Below are 20,451 nucleotides of genomic sequence, written 5' to 3' on the forward strand. Positions count from 1 at the left end.
GATGCTGTCAGGCAATATGACCTACAGGGCTGTGGTGCTGAGCTGAAAAGGCTCTATGGTAGCCCCAGATAAGAGTCAAATATGACAGCTTGTTACAAGTAGTCAATGCCAAAACCAGGAAGAAAGATGGATGAGAAGCCTGCCTTCATGAAGATCATAAGGATGCAGAGTAGGAGTCCTGGTCGATGGCTAGAGACCACAGCTGCTGATGTAGCCTAAAATAACACCATGAAAGATGACTGACCAAAAACCTCTGAGATGAAAGACGTATGTGTGCATGCTGTGCCTGAAAAAAGGCACAAAGGGTGCACTACACCAATGAGTATGGACATTTGAGACCATAGGACTGCCAGCTGAGCCTTAAGATGTGCTCCCTGGGCAAAGAGCCACAGTGGCATCAAGGCATGAGAAGGCCTACAATGCAGAAGACTGATGACATGAACTACACAACACCAAAGACACAGGTTGGAACTGCCCTGCCTGGTAAAGGCTTATGTGATGCTGAAAGGAACCCCTCCCCTTACCTGATCAAGGGGCCTGTCCCACTATGGCCCTCTACCCTACACTAGCTTTAAATTCCCTCCCTTCGATTCTGAATCTTTTGCCCTTCTCCCAGCCCCTGGTCTCACAACTTAGCTTTCAGAAAGAAAAGGTCCAAATCTACCCTCAACAAAAAAGAATACGTGGGCTGGATGGGATGTTCCCGGGGTTGCTATTTTCTGCTTTGGCAGCTGCAAAAGGCACAGACCAACACCAAAATTTAGACAGGGATAAGAAAAAGCATTGCATGGTGCAAAACGGATACCCCTTTCCCTCAGAAGCGCCATGGCTCTGCGCTCACCAGCTTGTTCCAGACTCTGGTGCTGCAGCTGCCAAGGTCTGTGGTATCTGAGATACTAAGAGAGAAAACTACCATTGTGCTTGAGAAAAATCATTCCCATGCTTCTCCTTGTTACTGTTCTGGCTCACCTCAAATGCTCATTGGATTTCAAATGCTGTCCACACATCACCTGCAAAATCAAAAGTTACGTGCTTGAGACCATTGCTGTGTAATAGTTGGCTATTAGGCACTGACACAGCTGAACACCATCTCACCTCTTCACATCATCTCATTGGCATGTGGCTTCAACCCTCTGAGACTGACTGCAAGACCTGAAAAAAAAAAACCAACCAAACAAACAAACAAACAAACAAACAAAAACCACAAAGCAAAAGACACATGCTGCATTACTGTGTGAAACTACAAGTTGTCCAACCTACCAACTGTGATTCCTGTCTCCCACACCTGAAATTTCCAGCCCCAACTTCATATGTCATTATAATTTTTTCCTACTGACTGCACTGATAAACTGTGGTGAAGTCTCTCCTGTTTCTCTCTCTTGTGGTCCTGGTGCTTCCATCTATAGGGGACATACGTCAAAAGTCATTAAAAAACCAGTTGAGTCAAATCTCAGCAAATGAATAACATACGGATGTTCCATAAAGAACAGATGGGTGAAATGTTTAAAATGTTAGATACTATTTATTATTTTTATTACACATTCACCATTAAAGGGCTTACTGTCTTTTTAATAGTCCTAATTTATTCAGGCAAGGGACAAGCAGGGTTTACTTAACTTAGATACTCAGTTTGTCCCTACCGCATCTCCCCTAAAACCAATTTACTGAATGTTAATTTCAAGTGACTTGCAAGAGAGAGGTAAATTAAATACCAACTTAATGACAGGGAAATTTTCATATGGCCACTGTGTACCTTTGCAATGAATGCACACTTTCATAAGTAGAGAGGCTGACACTTTTAAATTTAAATTTAGAGAAGTGGTGTATTTCTTTTACAAAGTATGAGTTGATTTCTAGTCTGGAAGTGGACAGTTGGTTCTCAGGAATAAATATCTATCACTTTCCACCATTACTAATTTTCAAGAGTATTGCTGCTGTTTTCATGTAGTTAAAGAGCATCTGACCTCTGTTGATCTCTCTGGTTCACTTTGAAGTGCACTGGTGGTCAGTTATTACTGTTTGCATGTATTTATACAGTTTGAGGGCTAAAGGGAAAGTAAGTCTTTTTAGTGCTAGGTGATGTACAAATAAAAACAAAGGGTAGTCCAAGAAACAGCTGCAGTCCAGGGATGGCATCAGAATCTGATGCTCTGTACAGTTCCTAAAAAGAGAAAACAAATTAATAGTATTATTCTAACAGTAGAACCATGCATATCTATTTTAGCTATTTACAGACTAATTTCAGCAACAGTGAAGGAAAAGTTTCAAAGGCAGAAAGGTCACGTAGAAACCCTGCCATGGAGGAAAGCCTGTGTAAGTCATGTGCCAGGTTTCTTTCTTATCTTCATATTTTTTCCCCACAGCTCCACAGGAGTCACATTGCTTCCCCAGGAGAACTGCCATATCTGAAGTGAAATGTTGATACTGTTTAACACTTGAGTCATCATACACATTATGCATGAACAAAAAGTTTGTAATAGAAGGCAATTAAAACTACAAAAAGATTTGAATTGGCAGAAAAGAATTAATCCTAGAGTCACATGATTGGAAACTGCACTTCTTTTCTCTGCCAATGCTGGCTGTTTTCCCAAATTGTATTTTTACAGCAATTTGTCCAGGCTACTTTCAAAAGCTCCAAGTTATCAGAACTTTTGGCTCTTTTCAGAAAACCCTAAAACCATCTCAAAACTACTACAAATTTTAGAATTTTATTCTACATCTTTTAAAAGTGTCTACCTCAATCCCAGGAATGTCTTCCCACCTTTGGAGAAAAAGCTTGTGGACCCGTCTCCTTCAGTCCAAGAGAAGGACCCTTTTCCCTCAGAGACTATTTGATGAAGTTAGGGTGAGCGGGCACAGGGTTGGGCCTTGATGTCTTCCATAGTCACTCAGGCCATTTCCGTGGTCAGGGAGGATGGGCATCCTGGACTTGGCCCAGACCAGAACAGTTCACAGCTCCTCTGGGCCTTGCTGGAGCACTCATTCTCCTGGGAGCTGGACTCACAGAAGACAATTTTAAAACCTTCCTAAGTACCTGGTCTGCATCTTTGGATGGCTAAATGCCTTCAGAAAGTAACTAGATCTGTTAGCGTCCCTGTGTTCATCCCAACCGACTTCAGCTGTAATCAACAGGGAGAGAAGTGCAGTCAGAAGACGATGAATCCCATCAGAGTAGATGTCTATACTATCATGGGGGAAAGCCTGTGACTTTCCACAGATAGGCTGGAAAAACAGCTAACCTTTGAAGACTGATTTTCAAGTGGCTGGATCCTGTTAAGGTCCCTCCATCTCAGCTCCCTACCAGTAAAAGAGAGATAACCTTCTATCCCACCTGGGAGACATGAAGAAAACTCCATACATATATTGCAATACTTCAAAACATAAAATAGTATAGCTGTCACTATGTCGCTGTCTCTGTCACTGTCCCCGTGCTGCTGCAAGGTAAGACACACAGATAACGGTCCAAACAGCAGACCAGCAGCCCCTGTAGCTGCTGCAGAAGCACTTTCTGTAACACCACACTGTGCACAGGAGCCTGACAAAACATAGAACTCTTAAGCACCTCATCCCTGTCACAACCATCATCCCTCCAGTGTCTGTTTTCACTTTATTATAAGATAGCCCAGCCCTGTCAGCTCTCAAAGGATCTCACCTGGGTCTTCACTATATGGACATCAGCATCTCAGGGTGGCTGCCTCTCAAACGTGGCTGTCCTCTGCAAAATGGGATTCATTAAGTGAGCTGTCCAAGTAGTCTGGAACACATTAATGTAAAAGGAAACCATGCTGTACAATGAATTTTCATCCTCTGAAATATGTTACAGTGCTTATCAGGTATTTGTGTAAACTGGCTCTATGATAATATCAAGCTGATAACAATTCGCAAGTCCATTAACTGCTGTTAGGCAGCAGGAAAAGCAGGCATGTTGAAAAAAGCAGCCACACAGGAACAAGTAACTCCTGGTTTAAAAAGGCCATTTACATGTTAAGTGAATTGCTTCTGTTGAGCAGATATATATAATAAAGGTAGTGCTTTCTGGTGCAGCTATAATGACTGTTCTGGATACCGGAGCTTTCTTTGTATTTAATTATAGTTATTAAGTTTGGAAAAGACCTCTAAGATCATCAAGTCCAACCATCAAACCAACACCACCATCATGTTCAAGTGCCATATCTGCATGGTTTGGGGACACTTCCACACTTTTTGAACACCTTATTTCGAACCAGATTTCTCCAAGCTTCTTTCAATAGCCTCTATTGATCATCTTACAAGAGATAATTTCATATTACCATTCTTCACATTTCATGATTTTATAGACTCTTCTGAGGAGTTTCCAGGCTGATAAATCTTAGTCTGCTTATTTGTTTCTCCTAGAGAAGAATATCCCTATCTTTGACTATTTTTGACCGTTTCTAATGCCTTTTTTTGTACCTCTTTTAAAAATTTCTTTTACTATCTCTATTTATCTAATGAAATAGGGTGAAGGAATGAGAAATTATATAGTGTATTCATTATAAAGGCACATCATGGATTTGTACAGAGGCATAATGATGCCTATCTTGTTTGTTATTCCATGCTAAAAAATCCTTAGACTTCGTTGTCTTTCTCAGGTTTGATTACTGCTCTGAGTACATAAAATTGATTGTGATAACCCAACAACCTCATTTTTGCACAGCAATAGCAGTTCAACGTTCATCACTGGATGCATAAATACAAAATTGTTTTTCTCTTGTGAATCACTTTATGTTGCATGGAATTTTTTCTATCATTTCATCATCCAGTTATTTAATGCCATGAGATCCTTCTATAATTCTTCTTTGCTGCTTATATTAGCAATTTGTCACATCAACCCCTTTCTAGATCCTTATTGAATATATTGGACAGGATCAGCCCTAACATAAGCCCTCCCAGAGCAAATAGCACAAGGCCTTTGGTTAGCTGTAAGTGATGTCACATTCACATAGATTCACGGAATGGTTGGGGTTGGAAGGAACCTCTGAAGATCACCAAGTGCAACCCTCCTGCTAAAGCAGCACTTACAGCAGGTGACCATAAATGTAGACTTATGTTCGCAGAAATTTCCATACCACTAAAAGGCCTGGAAGTAAGCACGTTTCAATTGTCACAGCTCTAGTACTGCCCTAAAAATCCCCTTAACAGCTCTTAAAATGACAGATTTAACTGTAGACCTATTTCTGTCATATAGGTAAAAAACTGTTCGTATTGACCCAAGAGAGAAATTTCTTTAGCTGTGAGAGTTAGAGCACTGTACAGATGCATTTTAGATAGATTCAAATTTCATATTTTGGTATTCTATAGTAGATTCTTCCTAGCTGATTCTGTGGTGAATCCAGGCACCCTGTTCAGAGTCACTAGGCTTTTTCACAGTTAAACATTTATGGTTTAACAATGTTTAGCCAGCTTTACCTATATCCTTATCCGCTTTTACAGTACTGCACTCTGCACAATCAAATTGAATTTAAAAATGATCCTTGCTATGAGCGGCAAAACCTGCATTTATTAGTCTAATATTCCTAATAAAATTTAATATGGAAAGAGGAAAGATTTTCAATCTGACTGTTAAAGTCAAGTGATTGAGACTCGTTATGGCACATGGCCCTTGCCTTTTAACACGTCAAAGTTTTCAATGATTTCAGAAGTCATTCAAGCATGAAAAACAGATGAATTTTAATTCCCACTTCATTTGATGCTATGTGATGCTGTTTTTCACTGTACCTCAGCCAGTATTCTTCTATCTTCAGATAAAACATGTTAGGATCATGTTTCTCTTACAGAAATAATTCCCTATGCAGTAAGCATGGAATAAGTTGGGTGGTTGTTAAAAGGGCAAAAGTCACAAAGCATTGCAGTCATAAGATACCTGGGGAATTTTAAAAACTTTTCAATATTTGAGAGAGTCCCTGTTCAGGAATAATTGTCACAAAGTTAGTTGATAGCTGAATAATGAATGATGAATACAAGGACCCCTTTAGATCTCATAGCTGAACAAAGATCAGTGTCCAGAAGCAAAGCAAAGAGGGCTCAATGGCTGTCCTGTCACAGAGTGTTAACAAGAACACAGGATGCAGAGAGTTTAGACCAGTCATCTAGTTTTTATCCATGTGTTAACCCCAAATATGTGGGCATTTGGAACACAAAGAAAGAACACAACATAAATTAACTTAACAACTCGCTGAACAAAAATAAAACATCCAAATGAAGCTCTGAGGATAGTATGATGGTAACAGAGATGCTCTTCAGCAACTGATTAAGACTACTCAAAGAAAACATCTATGTTCAAACAAAATAAAAGTATGCACTCAAACTCATTTAAATACCTTCTCAATTATGCTACTATCTGTACATAATTTTGTATTTCAGATCTGTGATCCATAATTCACCAAATGTAAGGCACTTGGATGATTTCTTGACACAGGCACAGTTTAACCTCTGCTCTCTATTTAAATACAAGATTAAAATGCTTTGTACAGTAAGGCTTAGTTATATTCCTCTAACTGCAAATCTTGTTTTTGAAGAATAGCCATTCACGCAAATCTCAAAGTGCCTCATCCTCTCACCTGTCCTATAGTGGTTAGGCTCCCATGTACCTGCAGTAAAAAAAAAAAAAAACAACCAAAAATCTTTGCAAACTACAGAAAAGAAACTGTCTCCACTACCTGCTACATGGTGAGAAGTATTATGCACATCAAATATCAGTACTAACAGACTAACAGAATAAGCTGTCCCACCAAGGAGTTCTCACTGAAAAGTAATCTATATCAATGGTTTCCAAATTGTGGTCTATGGACGGACAATGGGTGTTTCATCAGTAGCAAGTGATCCACACCTGGTCTGTGAAACCATGCTGAGGAGCAGATGAGTTCATGACAGTCCACAGAGCTTCTCAGAGATCCACAGAGTGTTATAGCTGCTGTTCTGCACCATTGCATCTTCGTGTTTTAAAAGAAGATTATGTTTTCTCCAGGCAACAAAAGGCTTGTTGACATAAATACATAAAAGGCTATTGAAAATGAGCAGGAAATCAACTGTTCTCTGCATCTGGTATGGTCAGAAAAAAACAAAAAGGTGGGAAAGTAAGACTAAATAGCAAAGAAAATTTTCTCTTGGTAAAGTTAATACTGGAATAAGCTGCCTGGAGAAACTGTAGACTCTCCACAACTGAAGTTGTTCATCACAGACTGGACAACATTTGTCAGAAATTGTATAGGTTTGGCTGATCCTGACACTAAGAAAAAGAGTAAGATTAGGAAAGATCTCATGATAACTTACGTCTCTGTCCACATCTTTAGACAGTTAAAAAAAAAGAAATTACCAGCCAACTGCTAATTTCAAATAGTCTTCCTTTTCCTATGGAAGAGGATCTTCACCTGTGTCAGGGTAATCCCAAATATGGACACAGGCTCAGCAAAAAGTGAATTGTGAAGAGCCCTGTGGAGAATTCCTTGGGGGTACTGGTGGATGAAAACCTGAACATGACCTGGCAGTGTGCGCTTGCAGCCCAGAAAGCCAACTGGCAGCCTGGGCTGAATTAAAAGAAGTGTGGCCAGCAGGTTGAGGGAGGTGATTTTGCTGCTCTACTCTGCCCTTGTGAGACCTCACCTAGAGCGCTGCCTCCAGCTCTGGGGTCCTCAACATAAGAAAGACATGGACCTGTTGGAGCAGATCCAGAAGGCTACAAAGATTATCAGGGGGTTGGAGAACCTCCCACATGAGCGCAGGCTGAGAGAGTTGGGACTGTTCAACCTGCAGAAGAGAGTGCTCTGGGATGACCTTATATCACCTTTCAATACGTAAAGGGGGGCTACAAGAGAGCTGGACAGGGACTTTTTACAAGGGCATGTGGCAGGACAAGAGGTAATGGCTTTAAACTGAAAGAAGGTAGATTTAGATTTAGATTTAGATTTAGATTTAGATTTAGATTTAGATTTAGATTTAGATTTAGATTTAGATTTAGATTTAGATTTAGATTTAGATTAGTCCACAACTGGGGAGTTATAACTAGATGATTTTAAGGTCCCTTCCAACTCAGGCCATTCTATGATTCTATGATGTTAGGAAGGCATTCTTTCCTGTGAGGGTGCTGAGGAATTGGAACAGGAGTCCCAGAGAAGTTCTGAATGCCCAATCCCCAAAAGTGTACAAATCCAGGTTGGATGGGACTCTGAGAAATCTGGTCCAGTGAAAAGTGTACCCACCCATGTACACCCATGTACACCCAAAGTGTAATCCACCATGGCAGAAGGATTGGAACTAGATGATCTTTGAGGTCCCTTCCAACCCAAACCATTCCATGACTCTATGATTCTGTTTCATGCCATTTCTGTCATGCCGAGAATAGACAAAATTCAACAAAGTAAAGAAATTTGTTGTATTTCAGAAGGTTCCAATACTTATTTGCTTCTGACCTTTGCCTAGACAGCAAATCCCATTAGTGCTAAATCCACCACATTCATTTAGTAACTAACAACTTTTCTTCTTGCCAAGTCTCTGAGACTTTTTTCCCCCTTCTGTTGGAAGCAGGGCACCCAAAATAAGCAGTAGAAGCTTAGAGGCATTTACTACCCCTGTTAAAGGAGAGTGATTGTTGGAATTAAGAAATACACATATCTACAGGGGGAAGATAACCTTCACGGATATCCTGAGCATTTGCTTATCCCGAAAAGAGCACTGCATTTGTGCTGACACCATGCACATCTTTCAGCCTTCAACCCTCTCTATGACTGCAGAATTGCAGACAAGGCAGCCAGAACCAGACTTCTTTCCATGGTGAGTTAATTGAGGAGGAAAGGGCTCATTAGAGGTCACTTTCTGAACTCACATTCAGGAGCAGAGAGTTTCCAAGTGACTCCTTGCAAGCAGCCAGGCTCTAACAGCAATTACATTATGAGTTTTGACTGGGTAAACAGTCAAGAAGATTTCTGATGTGCTGCAAAATTGGAATACCAAGATAAAACACACAGGCTGAGAGGACTGAAGGAAACAGATACAACCAAGAAGTAATTTCCCTGCAATATATAAATGTACTAAGATATACATATATACATATATATAATATAAAAATATATAAATATAAATAATATATAATACATAAATATGTATACAAATAATGTACATAATAATAAATAAAATATAATAATTTATAAATATACTTAGACATATAAACACATAGATACAATCCATATATACAAATATATATGCACATATACATATATGTGTATATATCCACTCATATATGTGTATATATTCACATACCTACTGTATATGTGTATATATGTAAATATATATATATATATTATGTTTAATGCTCCTTCCAGAACATAATAACTTTGCATTGCATGACAGTGATGTTTTGGGACTGGAATATGCAGAATGATAGAGCAAGGTGTGCTGTCCCTCCCCTTCGGCATCTGCCTAGTTCTAGACATTATTAATCATAGTCATGAGTTGCAGAGTCAAAAATGATTGATGATGACAGTGACACAGAGGCTGACATGCACAGCCTCACTCTATTTTTTCCACACATTCCCAAAGCACAGGAGAAAGAGCTGGAAGTTGTGTGAGGGCTCATCACAGCAGACAGGACATGGCTACAGACTGCAGCCCTCTGGAGATTCTTGGCCGAGGTGGAGCCTGTAGAAAGTCCTGGGCTTGATTCCATGAGTGACAGCAACTGAAGACTGTTTCAGTTTGACCACAATACAGCTGAGTATCATCTGCAGCTCTGAAACTGTTGCGGGAAAAAAGTGAATTTCCTTGAACCTTGTGTCTGCTTGGACACATCACTCAGTGGGGGCTTTTGGAATGATTTTATGGAATTTTTGACCTTCCACCGCAGACCAGAACCTTGCTGTGATGGATACAGACGTCTCTGTACTTTTTAATGTAGCCTAATCCCAAGATAAGGACTCCTAAACAAAGTTGTACATATACCATAAGGCATATTTAGTTGTCTAGATGGAAGTTTTCAGTTGTTAGAACTCCCGCCATCAATTTTGAAGTACAGACTGATTCATGGTCTGAACCCTTACAAATGAATACACTTACAAGCAAACATATTTAAAAGGCATTAGCACAATTTGCACAAGGTTTATAATTTATGTCACATGTTGTTTCCTCACAATAATATAAAATTAATATAAAATACAAAAATTACAAAGCGATTCTCATGTAATCTAGGCTCTTGGAGCATGTTCATAATGCTCTACCCACATGTATGCTACAATGATGTCATAGGCAGGTTGTGATTTTAATAAGGGCCATACAATACTCAGGAGGGCTAAATATGTGAGGTTGTAACAAACAAATAAAAGAAAGGAAATTCACAAGTCAAGAGTGGCAAACTTTCCTGTGAATTTCAGGATCTAGTATCATAGTAAAAATATTCCATGCAGTAAACCTAACTTTGACCCAAGCCAGTTGCAGTACTGTCAGTTCCAAACCAAGGATTAAAGGGAGCCTTTTGCCCTTCCAGAAACTGAAAACAGTCTGGTTGTATCCAAACAACTAAATTTTGTCTGTTTCCACGGTTACAACAATATAACATATGCACACTCTATCAGATCATTTTTGGCAATAGGGAAATATCTTCATAGAAGTCCATCTCCCTTGCCCTCCACAGACTGGAGGAATTAGGAATGAAAATCCAGGGTCTACAGGGGGCCCATGTCCCCTCACACAGCAGTGGAGTGAAAGGAGGGGATGTGCTTCCAGAGCATGCTTATCCCAAGCAGACTTGTGTTCTTGAATAGTCTCTGTACACAGAGACTTGTAACTGAGGATGAGGCAATATCAGACCGGCCTACAGGCCAAAGCCCTGGAGATGAAAAAGCCCCGAGGGTTTTACAATAGGAGGGGAAAACTTGCCCAAGCTGGGAGACATCCATTCTCGTGGGAAGAGAAAGGGTAACAAGGCTAATGCTTGAATGAACAAGAGCTGCTTTTGCTTACAGTTTGCACGGCAACCCAAACAAAGTTGCTATGCAATTCTACCTACTGTCAAAAGGGCAGCACTTGACATCCTTACCTCACCAAGGTCAGGCTGAGGGTTTAGCCCACATGCTTATCTCCCCACTTTGCCATATTTATAATTTTTTACCTTCTCTTTGCATGTTCCCAGGGCTGTATACAAAAGAAACATTTAAGGACAGACCCTTCCAGATTCTCTTCAGTTCATGTCTTCTGTCTGCTTTGGCTGAGGACTCCTTGTTCCTTACCCCAGGAGGATTCACATACTTTTCTTTGGCTATCCACCACATTTTCCTAGGAATAAGAGAAATATTCTACAAAAAATACAAAAAATAAAAAAGGACATGGAAACCTCAGTTTAAATACATTCTGAAATGGTCAAAAACTAATTTGGAAAGAATGAGGTGCTTAATGAGAAAAGTTAAAAAGAAGTTTAGTTTATTTGAAATATTTTGCTAAATCAGAGGTTATATTATTTATTTGCAGGCATTTTCCTTGCTGAAAGGAGAATTACAAAACTTGGGTCTACCTTCACAAGGAGACTTCTACACCATTCTCCAGCTGGGAGAGGATCTTCTGTCATCCTGCTTGGAACTATCAAACCATGAGGCAGGGGAGTTGCTCAGAAAGTCACCTCACCCTTTGGCTTCCTTGAACTCATGATGTGTCCAATTCCTCATTCCTGGGACCTATAAGGAGTTTGGGCTGTGGCTTTCCTGCACACCAGAATGAAGAAACAGAAAAAAGAGGAAACCAACATTTCTGTGCCTAGTTTAGGAAATGGTGTCTACTTTGAGTACCAACTGACCCAACAAGACTTTCCATTTCCAAATGCTTTAATGAACTGGGTTGATTTTTTTTCTCCAGATGTGCTTCAGTCATAGTATTAATCAGATTGGGTGAATTCTCAAGACTTTCAGCCTCTGCAGTGATGTGAGACTTTGATACACAACAGGTTTGCCAAAAGTAAAGAAAAAAAAAAAAAAACCAAAAAGATTTGCCCATTTCAGCCCAACAGAACATAATTAATGACAGCAACATAAATTCTGACCTTCTCTTAGTTTTTGATTTCATAATCTTTATAATGCAGGTTTCCTCTTCTTCTAAATATGCTGAAGAGAGCTTTCATGTGATTTACTGTAGAAAAAAACACTAAGGAAATCCCCTGTAAACTCATTATGTAGAATCATACCAACACTTTCCTGTGTTGACATAACTGGATCCATGGGACAGCTCTTCATTCCCCTTTTTACCTACAGAACATTCACATTTTTTTGCTTTCAGAAGCTTTCAGAAGCACTAAACACTTTACAAGATATTGTGGCTTGCTAGCCAAATCTTTCTGATTGCCAGGAATAAAGACAGAGTAAGATTTCATAGAAGCAAGCCTGGCTGAAGTTTCTTTACTTCACATTGGTGTGAATTATTGCTTCCTGTTACCCAGAATAATCTTTTACTGTATTTCTTCAGCCTGGCCTCCATAAGGAAAAACATTGCCAAAAGATACAGCCCAAGTTCTATCACAGTCTCAAGCCATGAAACGAGAAGTGAAAACATTAGTAGTGCAGAATTAAAGCAAGAAATGTTTATGGTCATTTTATTTTTTTTTCTGTCTCCCTTTATATGCTTATGTATACATGCACATAGACACAGATATATCCACAGCTATGTCTATCTACATGTGTACATGGATACGCACACATATATCATTTTGCCCCCTGTGTTTGTCTTTACTTTGTACGTACTTTGTCTGTACTTTGTCTTGTGCATATAATAGAGCAATCAATGAACAAATGAACAATAGCAACATCTAAAAGTGCTCTGAATAGTTAAATCACAAACCCTGTATTTTTGACCACAAATGTGGCGACTAAACAATCAAGAAAGTTGTAATCCTCAATAGTTCACAACCTCTTTGTCAGCTTAGTGGTGGTCTGTTATCCATAGCGATGTGCTGTTTCTGTATCCCATTCCCACACCCATCCACCTCATCACATGGTGGAGAGGAATTCACTTCTAGGGAAACCAGACAGGACCAGAAGGGTGATGCCAAGTACTGCCCATCCAGGTAGCACCAAGACTGTAATTTCACCGAGTCTTACTTTCCTGCCAGCATTTAGGCCAGCACATGAGGGAGCACAACAGCATTGACAGGAGGGCCAGAGTAAGAACAAAGGGCGTTCTCAGAAAGGAGGGAGGAAAAGCTTGCAAAGACTAACAGGGTGAAGAGAGACAAACTTGAGACACAGTATCTATGTGATTTTAATCCAGAGTCTGAGTAGCAGCTTCCCTACCAGCTCACACACTCTCTCTACTTATTTATTTAGGCAGCAATTTAACACTTCTCACTTTCTCATTTGTTATAGCTGCATTAAAACACTGAGAACAAAACCTGTAAGAATTTCCATATGAACTGATTTAAACTATTCTTTGTTCTTCTTCAGTTCTTCCAATTCTTTTTTGACTAAGTAATCATCAGTGCATATGATGACATTATAGATATGGCATTATGTTCTAAGTTGGAGATTCCTGCAAAGTTAAAATGCATCCTTCAAATCTTACAAAGAATTATGCGATTTGTTTTTCAAACTGTATTCCATTTTTTTTCTATGCCAGTTCTCACACATTACTTTCAAGACTTATTAAGATGGGAACAGACATAAACACAGTTAGACTTATTTCTTGAATTTTTGCCTAGGTCAGCACAGATTTCAGTTGCATTCTTCCAGAATTGGCACTTTATTCAAGCAGTCTTGAGAGGTATCTGACGGTACACTCTCGGTTCATACAATGGGTTGAGGTGCTGCTCTAGGTAGGAGGATTCTTCTTCTAGTACCCAAAGATGAAAACAATAAATTCACTGTTTTAAAAACTGACCACTCACTATAACAGGCCCAGATATAAAAAAAAAGTGTGTTCACTCGTGAAACATGAAACACGTTTTAATTGCAGAGTATAGATTTCACTTTCCTTTTTTTTTTTTTTTAATAGTACTCTTATAACAGAGAGTTTTTCTGGAAAGGGGAATTGTGGTTTGGTGCCACTGGCTGCCCTTGTGGAACCCAATGGGTCCTTGAGTTCATTTCAGGCATCTAGTCTTTGCTGCAGTACAAACAGAAGGTATTTATGAGTGAAACGTAGTGTCCCACTCTTGACTGAAGTAGGAGCATCTTTTAAGATCACATATGTGATTAGATTCCACATTGTGAGTAAATAGAAAGGGTCCAAAGTGATGTTTATGAACCCAGCAATTCATAAAATCCACATTAAATTTACCTAGAGCTGTCACAGAACTTTGAAATTCACTCCCCAGTCTCAGTCCTGTTGATCCACGCTGCTCACTCTCCAAGAAGTGTTGTGGATATTCTCCTAGATGGGTGATGTTTAAGACAAGCATTGCTCCGATGTTAGTATGAAAAAGATTAAAACAACCCCTGATAACACATATGGACACAGGTAGCTGGCTGTGTCTACATCCCATTCCCAAGGGCTATCTTTGCCTATCGTGCCAATATTATGTCCCTATTGCACAGCGTCTGACTGAGCATCTGCTTTGGACACCAAGTCAGAATGGAGTGAGAGGAAGAGGAAATAATCTCTACATGACTAAAATAGTGTGGGACAGTAATGTGAGGGTACCCTCATGGGAGCTCAAAGGAGCAGACTGGGAAACAAAACCTGCAGGAGGTGCTGGACATTTGCACAGTGCAGAGGGAGTCCAGGTGTGACCCGCAGAGTCTACTGAAAATAGGCACCAGGAGAAACTCTCCACAGAAACAATCTGTGTTTTGTTTTGAAGAAGGCTGGTTGACCGGAAAAGAAAGCTCAGGAATGAACTAATATTTAGGCAGGGGACCAGGTGTAAACTAGGCAGAGACGTTATCTGATAGTGTAAACATGCCCTCTACATCTGCTTCCCAGCAACAGTGAAGCAAAACAGATTCAAAGGCTGGATCAACAGGCTGGAAATTCTTAGATCTGACTCCAGTCTGATACCTGAACTCACAGTTTTCAAGCACTTTCTGTATATCATTGTTCACATATCCCACAAACAACCTGCAAATTCTGGTACTTTTAAAGGTTGAGTTTTACTAACTTACCACTCCTCTGGCTGTGTGGGGCCATTCCTCAGCTGTCTGCTCACAGGAGTATTTTGCTGGTATTACCTTACACAGACTGTATGCTCAGAACCACTGTCATGAGGTAACTATAAAAGGAAAAACAAACATGTTTGAAAAGTCTGTTTCTTCATGTCTTTAAAACCTTGTCATTAAAAAACTGTTCAACATGCCAGCCAGCTACCAATATATACAGATTAATGCATTTATACAGAAAGAGATATTTCAGCTATACCTCATGAAATCAAAACATATCACAACAAAATAATGAAATTCAGATAAACACTCCACCAAATCTTAATTTTCCAGATTTGCTGTATCTGAAATATTCAATTATCCATGCTTCAGCACTCACATGAATAAAATTTGAATAGAACTGAATACTTAATGTATGATCTCCCCAGTCTTACAAAATCAAACGTTTGTGGGAAGGGTAATGATGACATAAAGGGGATGAAATCTGAGGATTCTGGATTACATGATACTTAAGATATCTCCATTCATCAGTTCTCATTTGGGGAAAATTCCTGTCCATCCTGACTGAATAGCAGTGGTAAACTACAAGCGTGGCATAGCACAAATATTTTCTACAGCAAATGTTTGCTCCTATGGTTGGTGGGGTGTCCTTCACCCACATACAAAGTAGGAACAAACTAGTTCCTGGATCACTGAGGGTTGCCTTAGTTTCATTCGTAGAACTTCCCTAGAAAACCTGCAGATGCTCTACCATCCTTGACAGCACCCTTCTTAAGATCCCAAAAATGAGGGCCAACTGATGGCCAGAGTTTTATACTTAGCACATTCAGTTGTAAGAGTCCCTTTGGGATAGGGCTTCTGGCAACTCACATAGACCCATTGTTGTAAAATGTGTGGAGCACGGCATTGTCACAGCTCAGGCTGGTAAGGGTTGCTGCTGGCTTTCTCATGCTTCTAGTTTTCAAGAAGATCCCTGCCAAGGGCACCAGAAAACAGCAGAAACACCAATTTCCTGATTTCAACACAACAAGCCTGGATTTTGGCACACAAATTACTCTTTAGTAACATGCACTGTATGGCACCTCTCAAGAACTTCACAGAAAATTTTAAGTGTATTATACATACAAAAATATATAATGATATATCCAACTACACTCCTAAAATAATGGCAAATAAATGTTATGTCTATCTTAATGATGATGGAGAATATGTTGACTTTCCACATGAAGCAAGTTTAGGGACCTGTAAGTTCTCCAGCCCAAAAGGAAACCTAACTCTACCTCAGAACACATCTGAGTACCCGTATCATCAATAGGGTTTAAAAAGCCCTAACAGCAAATCAAGTGTGCTAGTCAAGTGTATTAGGCATCATCTGTGTGAAACTGCTCTATTAACCTGCAGCAAAGTCAGGGTAGAAGTGGTAATGGGAACCAAGGTCTTTCAACCTCTGCCTCTGAAACAATGCACTGCAAAAGACACCAACATGCAATGGAACCCTGGGTCAGTGTGAAATAAGCAAAAACTAGGCAACAGAACTGACATTTACAGTGAAAACCTTTATGTGGGTATTGCCAAGATATGCAACTTTTACATGCCCAGTATTTCCTGTTTGGGGTATTACATTTTGTATGTCCTTTGTCAAAATGCAGCAAAACATGTCCAGGGAAAAACCCTTTCTGTCGTCTCAAGAGGATGCACGACAAAAATTGAAGTGCTCAGCAGTGTTACAAAAGTGAGTGGGAGTAGTAACGAATGGAAACATATAGTGGTATCTCTGAGCTGGCATAAACAAAGCGTGAGACAGAGTGCGAGGTGATATGGAGGCGGGGGATCAGGCTGCCTCCTCCACTGTGTCACCAGGGGCCAGCTCAGGCCGGAACCGAGTGGTGACACAAGATAACACTGTCCCATAAAGGCGAAACCTGCAGCAAGACCGAGAGCACGGAACAAAGTTCATGGAAACTCTTAACTCATTTTTGCAAGAGGGTTTTTGCCTGCCATTAAATACTTTCCCAAAGCAGAGGGAACTGTATTTTTTTCCATACAGTCAGTCTTTCACCCATATATGAAATACCTTAAATTCTGCTGATCTCAGAAATTATAAAGGGGTTGCTCTTGCTCAGGTAGCAATATCCTGCTGCCCAGATCTTCTGAACACAGCAAAACAAATATGCTTTGGCTACAGCTATGCTGTGTTGGTCTTCTGTAAATACAAAGCACATTCACAATCACATAAAGACAGGCAAGTCTGTGCAGACACAGCTGTTATCTGTGGGCTGGGTGAGGGTTGGGCACAGTGGCAAAACTGAGAAAAGCACATCAAAAAAAGAGCTTCTGACCAAAGAGTACAAAATTATTGTTATTAGTATAGTACAAAATTAGCAGTACAAAAGCATAAATTTGCCAAGTGTATTTCTACTGAGAACAAGCCCCTGGACTACATAGATCTGAAGACATACCTTGAGGCATTATCAATTGATTGATATTGCATTAAAATGTAGAAGTCATGATGTACTTACCTGCAGGTCGAATGTACCAAGATGGGCCTTGCCCAGAAGGATATGGAGTCTAATCCCTTTGCAGAAGGGATAATTCCATCCTCAGTCAGCATTTTGCAATAGACTGATTTTCTGTGATGGTGATGTGAATGACGATGTGAAGGATGCCATGGAACCATGGACAACTCAGGCATTCCTTCCTATATGCTGGAATCCCGCTGTGAATCTTTACGAGTTGGCTCATGACCATATGTTTGGCCTGCTGGGCAGTTTAAGTGATACCTTCCTCACTTGTCAGCATACAGACTACTGTAAATACTCAATGCAAAGTAACAAATCTCTCAAAGCTTAGTTGTTCAGCAGAGGAAACTAAGACTCAGTACAGCTCAGTAGGACACAATGATGAAAGACTCCAAGGACAGAGAGAAGTGAGAAATGAAAAATGGCATAGATCCAAGAGTTGGCAAACTCTTGGTTTTCCATGATAGCTTGTTTGGACAGAGCTGGGTGACTACCTGGGGGAGCCAACTGTGCTTATCACTTGTTCTTTGATCCATATTTTCTCTCAAATTCCTCTGTTCTGAGTTCATGGTTCCCAACCTAAGATAAAATGATTAGCCCCCATTTAATCCTGAAGAAGAGAACTGCAGTTGTTAAGATGAATTTAAACCTTCTGTAACAATTGCAATTGGTCAAAGGAGGTAGCTTAAGAAATGGGCCTGGAGGAAGAAAACTGCAGGGAAGAGCTGACAGACAAAAACTTAAGACTCTCCTGAGGCCCTTAGGAGTCTACAAAGAAGATAGAGTTACAGCTAAGCTGGAGATTGTGGCAGGGACCCTATTTAAAGGGGATAAAGATCTACTTGCAGAAAAGCTCAAAAGGAAGAAGAAAATCCAAGGACGTAGCATAGCCCCTCCCCAAATCTGATTGCAATCCTACAAACTCCGTTTTGCCCGAAGCTATACCATAATGTAGCATCAGCTGAATAATTTTTCTCTCCACAGTTTTTGATCCTGACAGATTTGTAAATAAGCTGAATAAATTCATTTTGGTTTGAAATCAATCGGTGTATTCTCAGCATGCAGCCAACTTTATTTCACAGAATGGATATTAAAAAAAAACAAACACAAAAACCACACCAGAAAACAAGAGTGATAGAGCCACACTTTACCCAGGGAATATATAAATGTGACAGTACAGTGCCCTTTTCAGAAGCGTAAGTTTTTGCTGTTTCACTAACTGAAAAAAGTTTTGTTATAGTCTAAAAATATATTTTTGCGTAGCTGCTGACATCTATAAATGTGCATAAAGTAAGCAAAGGGGGGAAAAAGGGATGGCCCAGTTATTGTAGTTATGAAAGAGCTCTGTCACTGGTGTCGTAGAACTATAGTAAAATAGTGTTAGAATAAAATTAGACTCTAAATTTCCTCTAGTACTTGGAGTCCTGTTGATATCACTGCTGTGTTAGAGAGAATCCTTTTAGAGGTCCTATAAACTGCTCTGCCACATACAGAGTAAAATCTTAGCTTTACTGAAATCAATATGAAAGGTCTCGTTTTCATTGGAAAAGAGGTTTCAAACTATTACCTTCTTAGGCTTAAACTTGACCTTATGCTTTAGGCAGGTAATGAAGTAAACAGTAAACATTACGCTGGTGTGACAAGCCAGTTGAACAGAGTAAATCCTTACAGGAAAGGTAAACTCTGTGGTTTTAACATTACGCCACCAGTTTCTGTGTATAGACTGTACACTCAGGGAAGTATATTTATAGTTTAGTATGATAAATCCTTCTTTCTTAAAGACCAGATTGGAATATGAGGGATGATGCTGTTGTGGTTTAACTCAGCAGGCAACTAAACCCCACAGACATTCATTCACTGCCCCAGTGAGACGGGGGAGAGAACACAAAAAGAGGCAAAAAAGGTTGAGACAAAGACAATTTAATAGGACAGAAAAGAAAGGGAAATAATAATAATAATAGAACATACAAAACAAGTGAAGTACAATGCAATTGCTCACCACCCACTGACTGATGCCCAGATAGTCCCTGAGCAGCAGGTCACCACCCCCAGGCAATTCCCCCATTTTATTTTTCAGCATGACACCATATAGTGTGGAATATCCCTTTGGTCAGTTGGGGACAGCTGTCCTAGCTGTATCCCCTCCCAGATTCTTGTGCACCCTCAGTTTCCTCGCTGGGATGGATGGGATGGTGTTAGAAGCTGAAAAGTCCCTGAATTAATTAAAGCACTGCTCAGCAACAACTGAAATATCAGTCTGTTATCAACATTATTCTTATCCTACATCCAAACCACAGAACTGTACCAGCTACTAGGAAGAAAATTAACTCTATCCCAGCCAAAAACAGGACACATGCCTTCTTTTTATACAGTTCATGCAAGAAAAGGAAGTAAGATTCAGGATGAATACAGAAGCTGCACATTAATCTCTGTCCTCCACATGTACAGGTTCAGGTGGTTAGGACTGCAACAAATAATGTAATGCTCATGCTTTAAGAGACATAGAGATCTACCCTGCACCATACCGTCATACCAGCTCAAGGAATCTGCTCAATACACCCCTTGAAAGGAAATTTTCTCAGTGGCTAGGTGAGGTTCTCTAGTGGCTAGTGAGGTTTCATGTCCTCACTGTTCCCCTACAATTACGGAGCACGTTGTGTATTCTCAGTGTTCAGCTTCACAGCTCCAAGGATAGAGAATCCATAAACCCTCTGGGCCACCTGTGACTGTTGGTCACTTTTGGCACAAGGACATTACTCTGCACAGGTACAGCCTCACCTTGAATATTAAGTGCAGTTTTGGGCACCACAATATAAGAAAGGTATTAAGCCATTAGAGAGAATCCAAAGGAG

The 20,451-nt window shown here is 40.0% G+C and overlaps 1 long non-coding RNA gene across 2 annotated transcripts; it reads left to right on the top strand.

Annotated features, from left to right (window-relative positions):
* The first annotated feature begins 5,015 nt into the window (after positions 1-5,015).
* LOC113991033 lies at positions 5,016-11,852 on the top strand. Of its 2 annotated transcripts, none has more exons than XR_003541816.2 (3): positions 5,016-5,045; positions 8,635-8,787; positions 11,473-11,852. It is a non-coding gene; the product is annotated as an uncharacterized LOC113991033 (long non-coding RNA). The 2 variants fall into 2 exon arrangements; XR_005563842.1 differs by having other exon boundaries at positions 5,021-5,104.
* The last annotated feature ends 8,599 nt before the right edge of the window (positions 11,853-20,451 follow it).

The sequence above is a fragment of the Pipra filicauda genome, unplaced genomic scaffold, assembly GCF_003945595.2.
Source record: "Pipra filicauda isolate LSUMZ 115617 unplaced genomic scaffold, ASM394559v2 scaffold25_size4600443_pilon, whole genome shotgun sequence".
NCBI lineage: Eukaryota > Metazoa > Chordata > Aves > Passeriformes > Pipridae > Pipra > Pipra filicauda.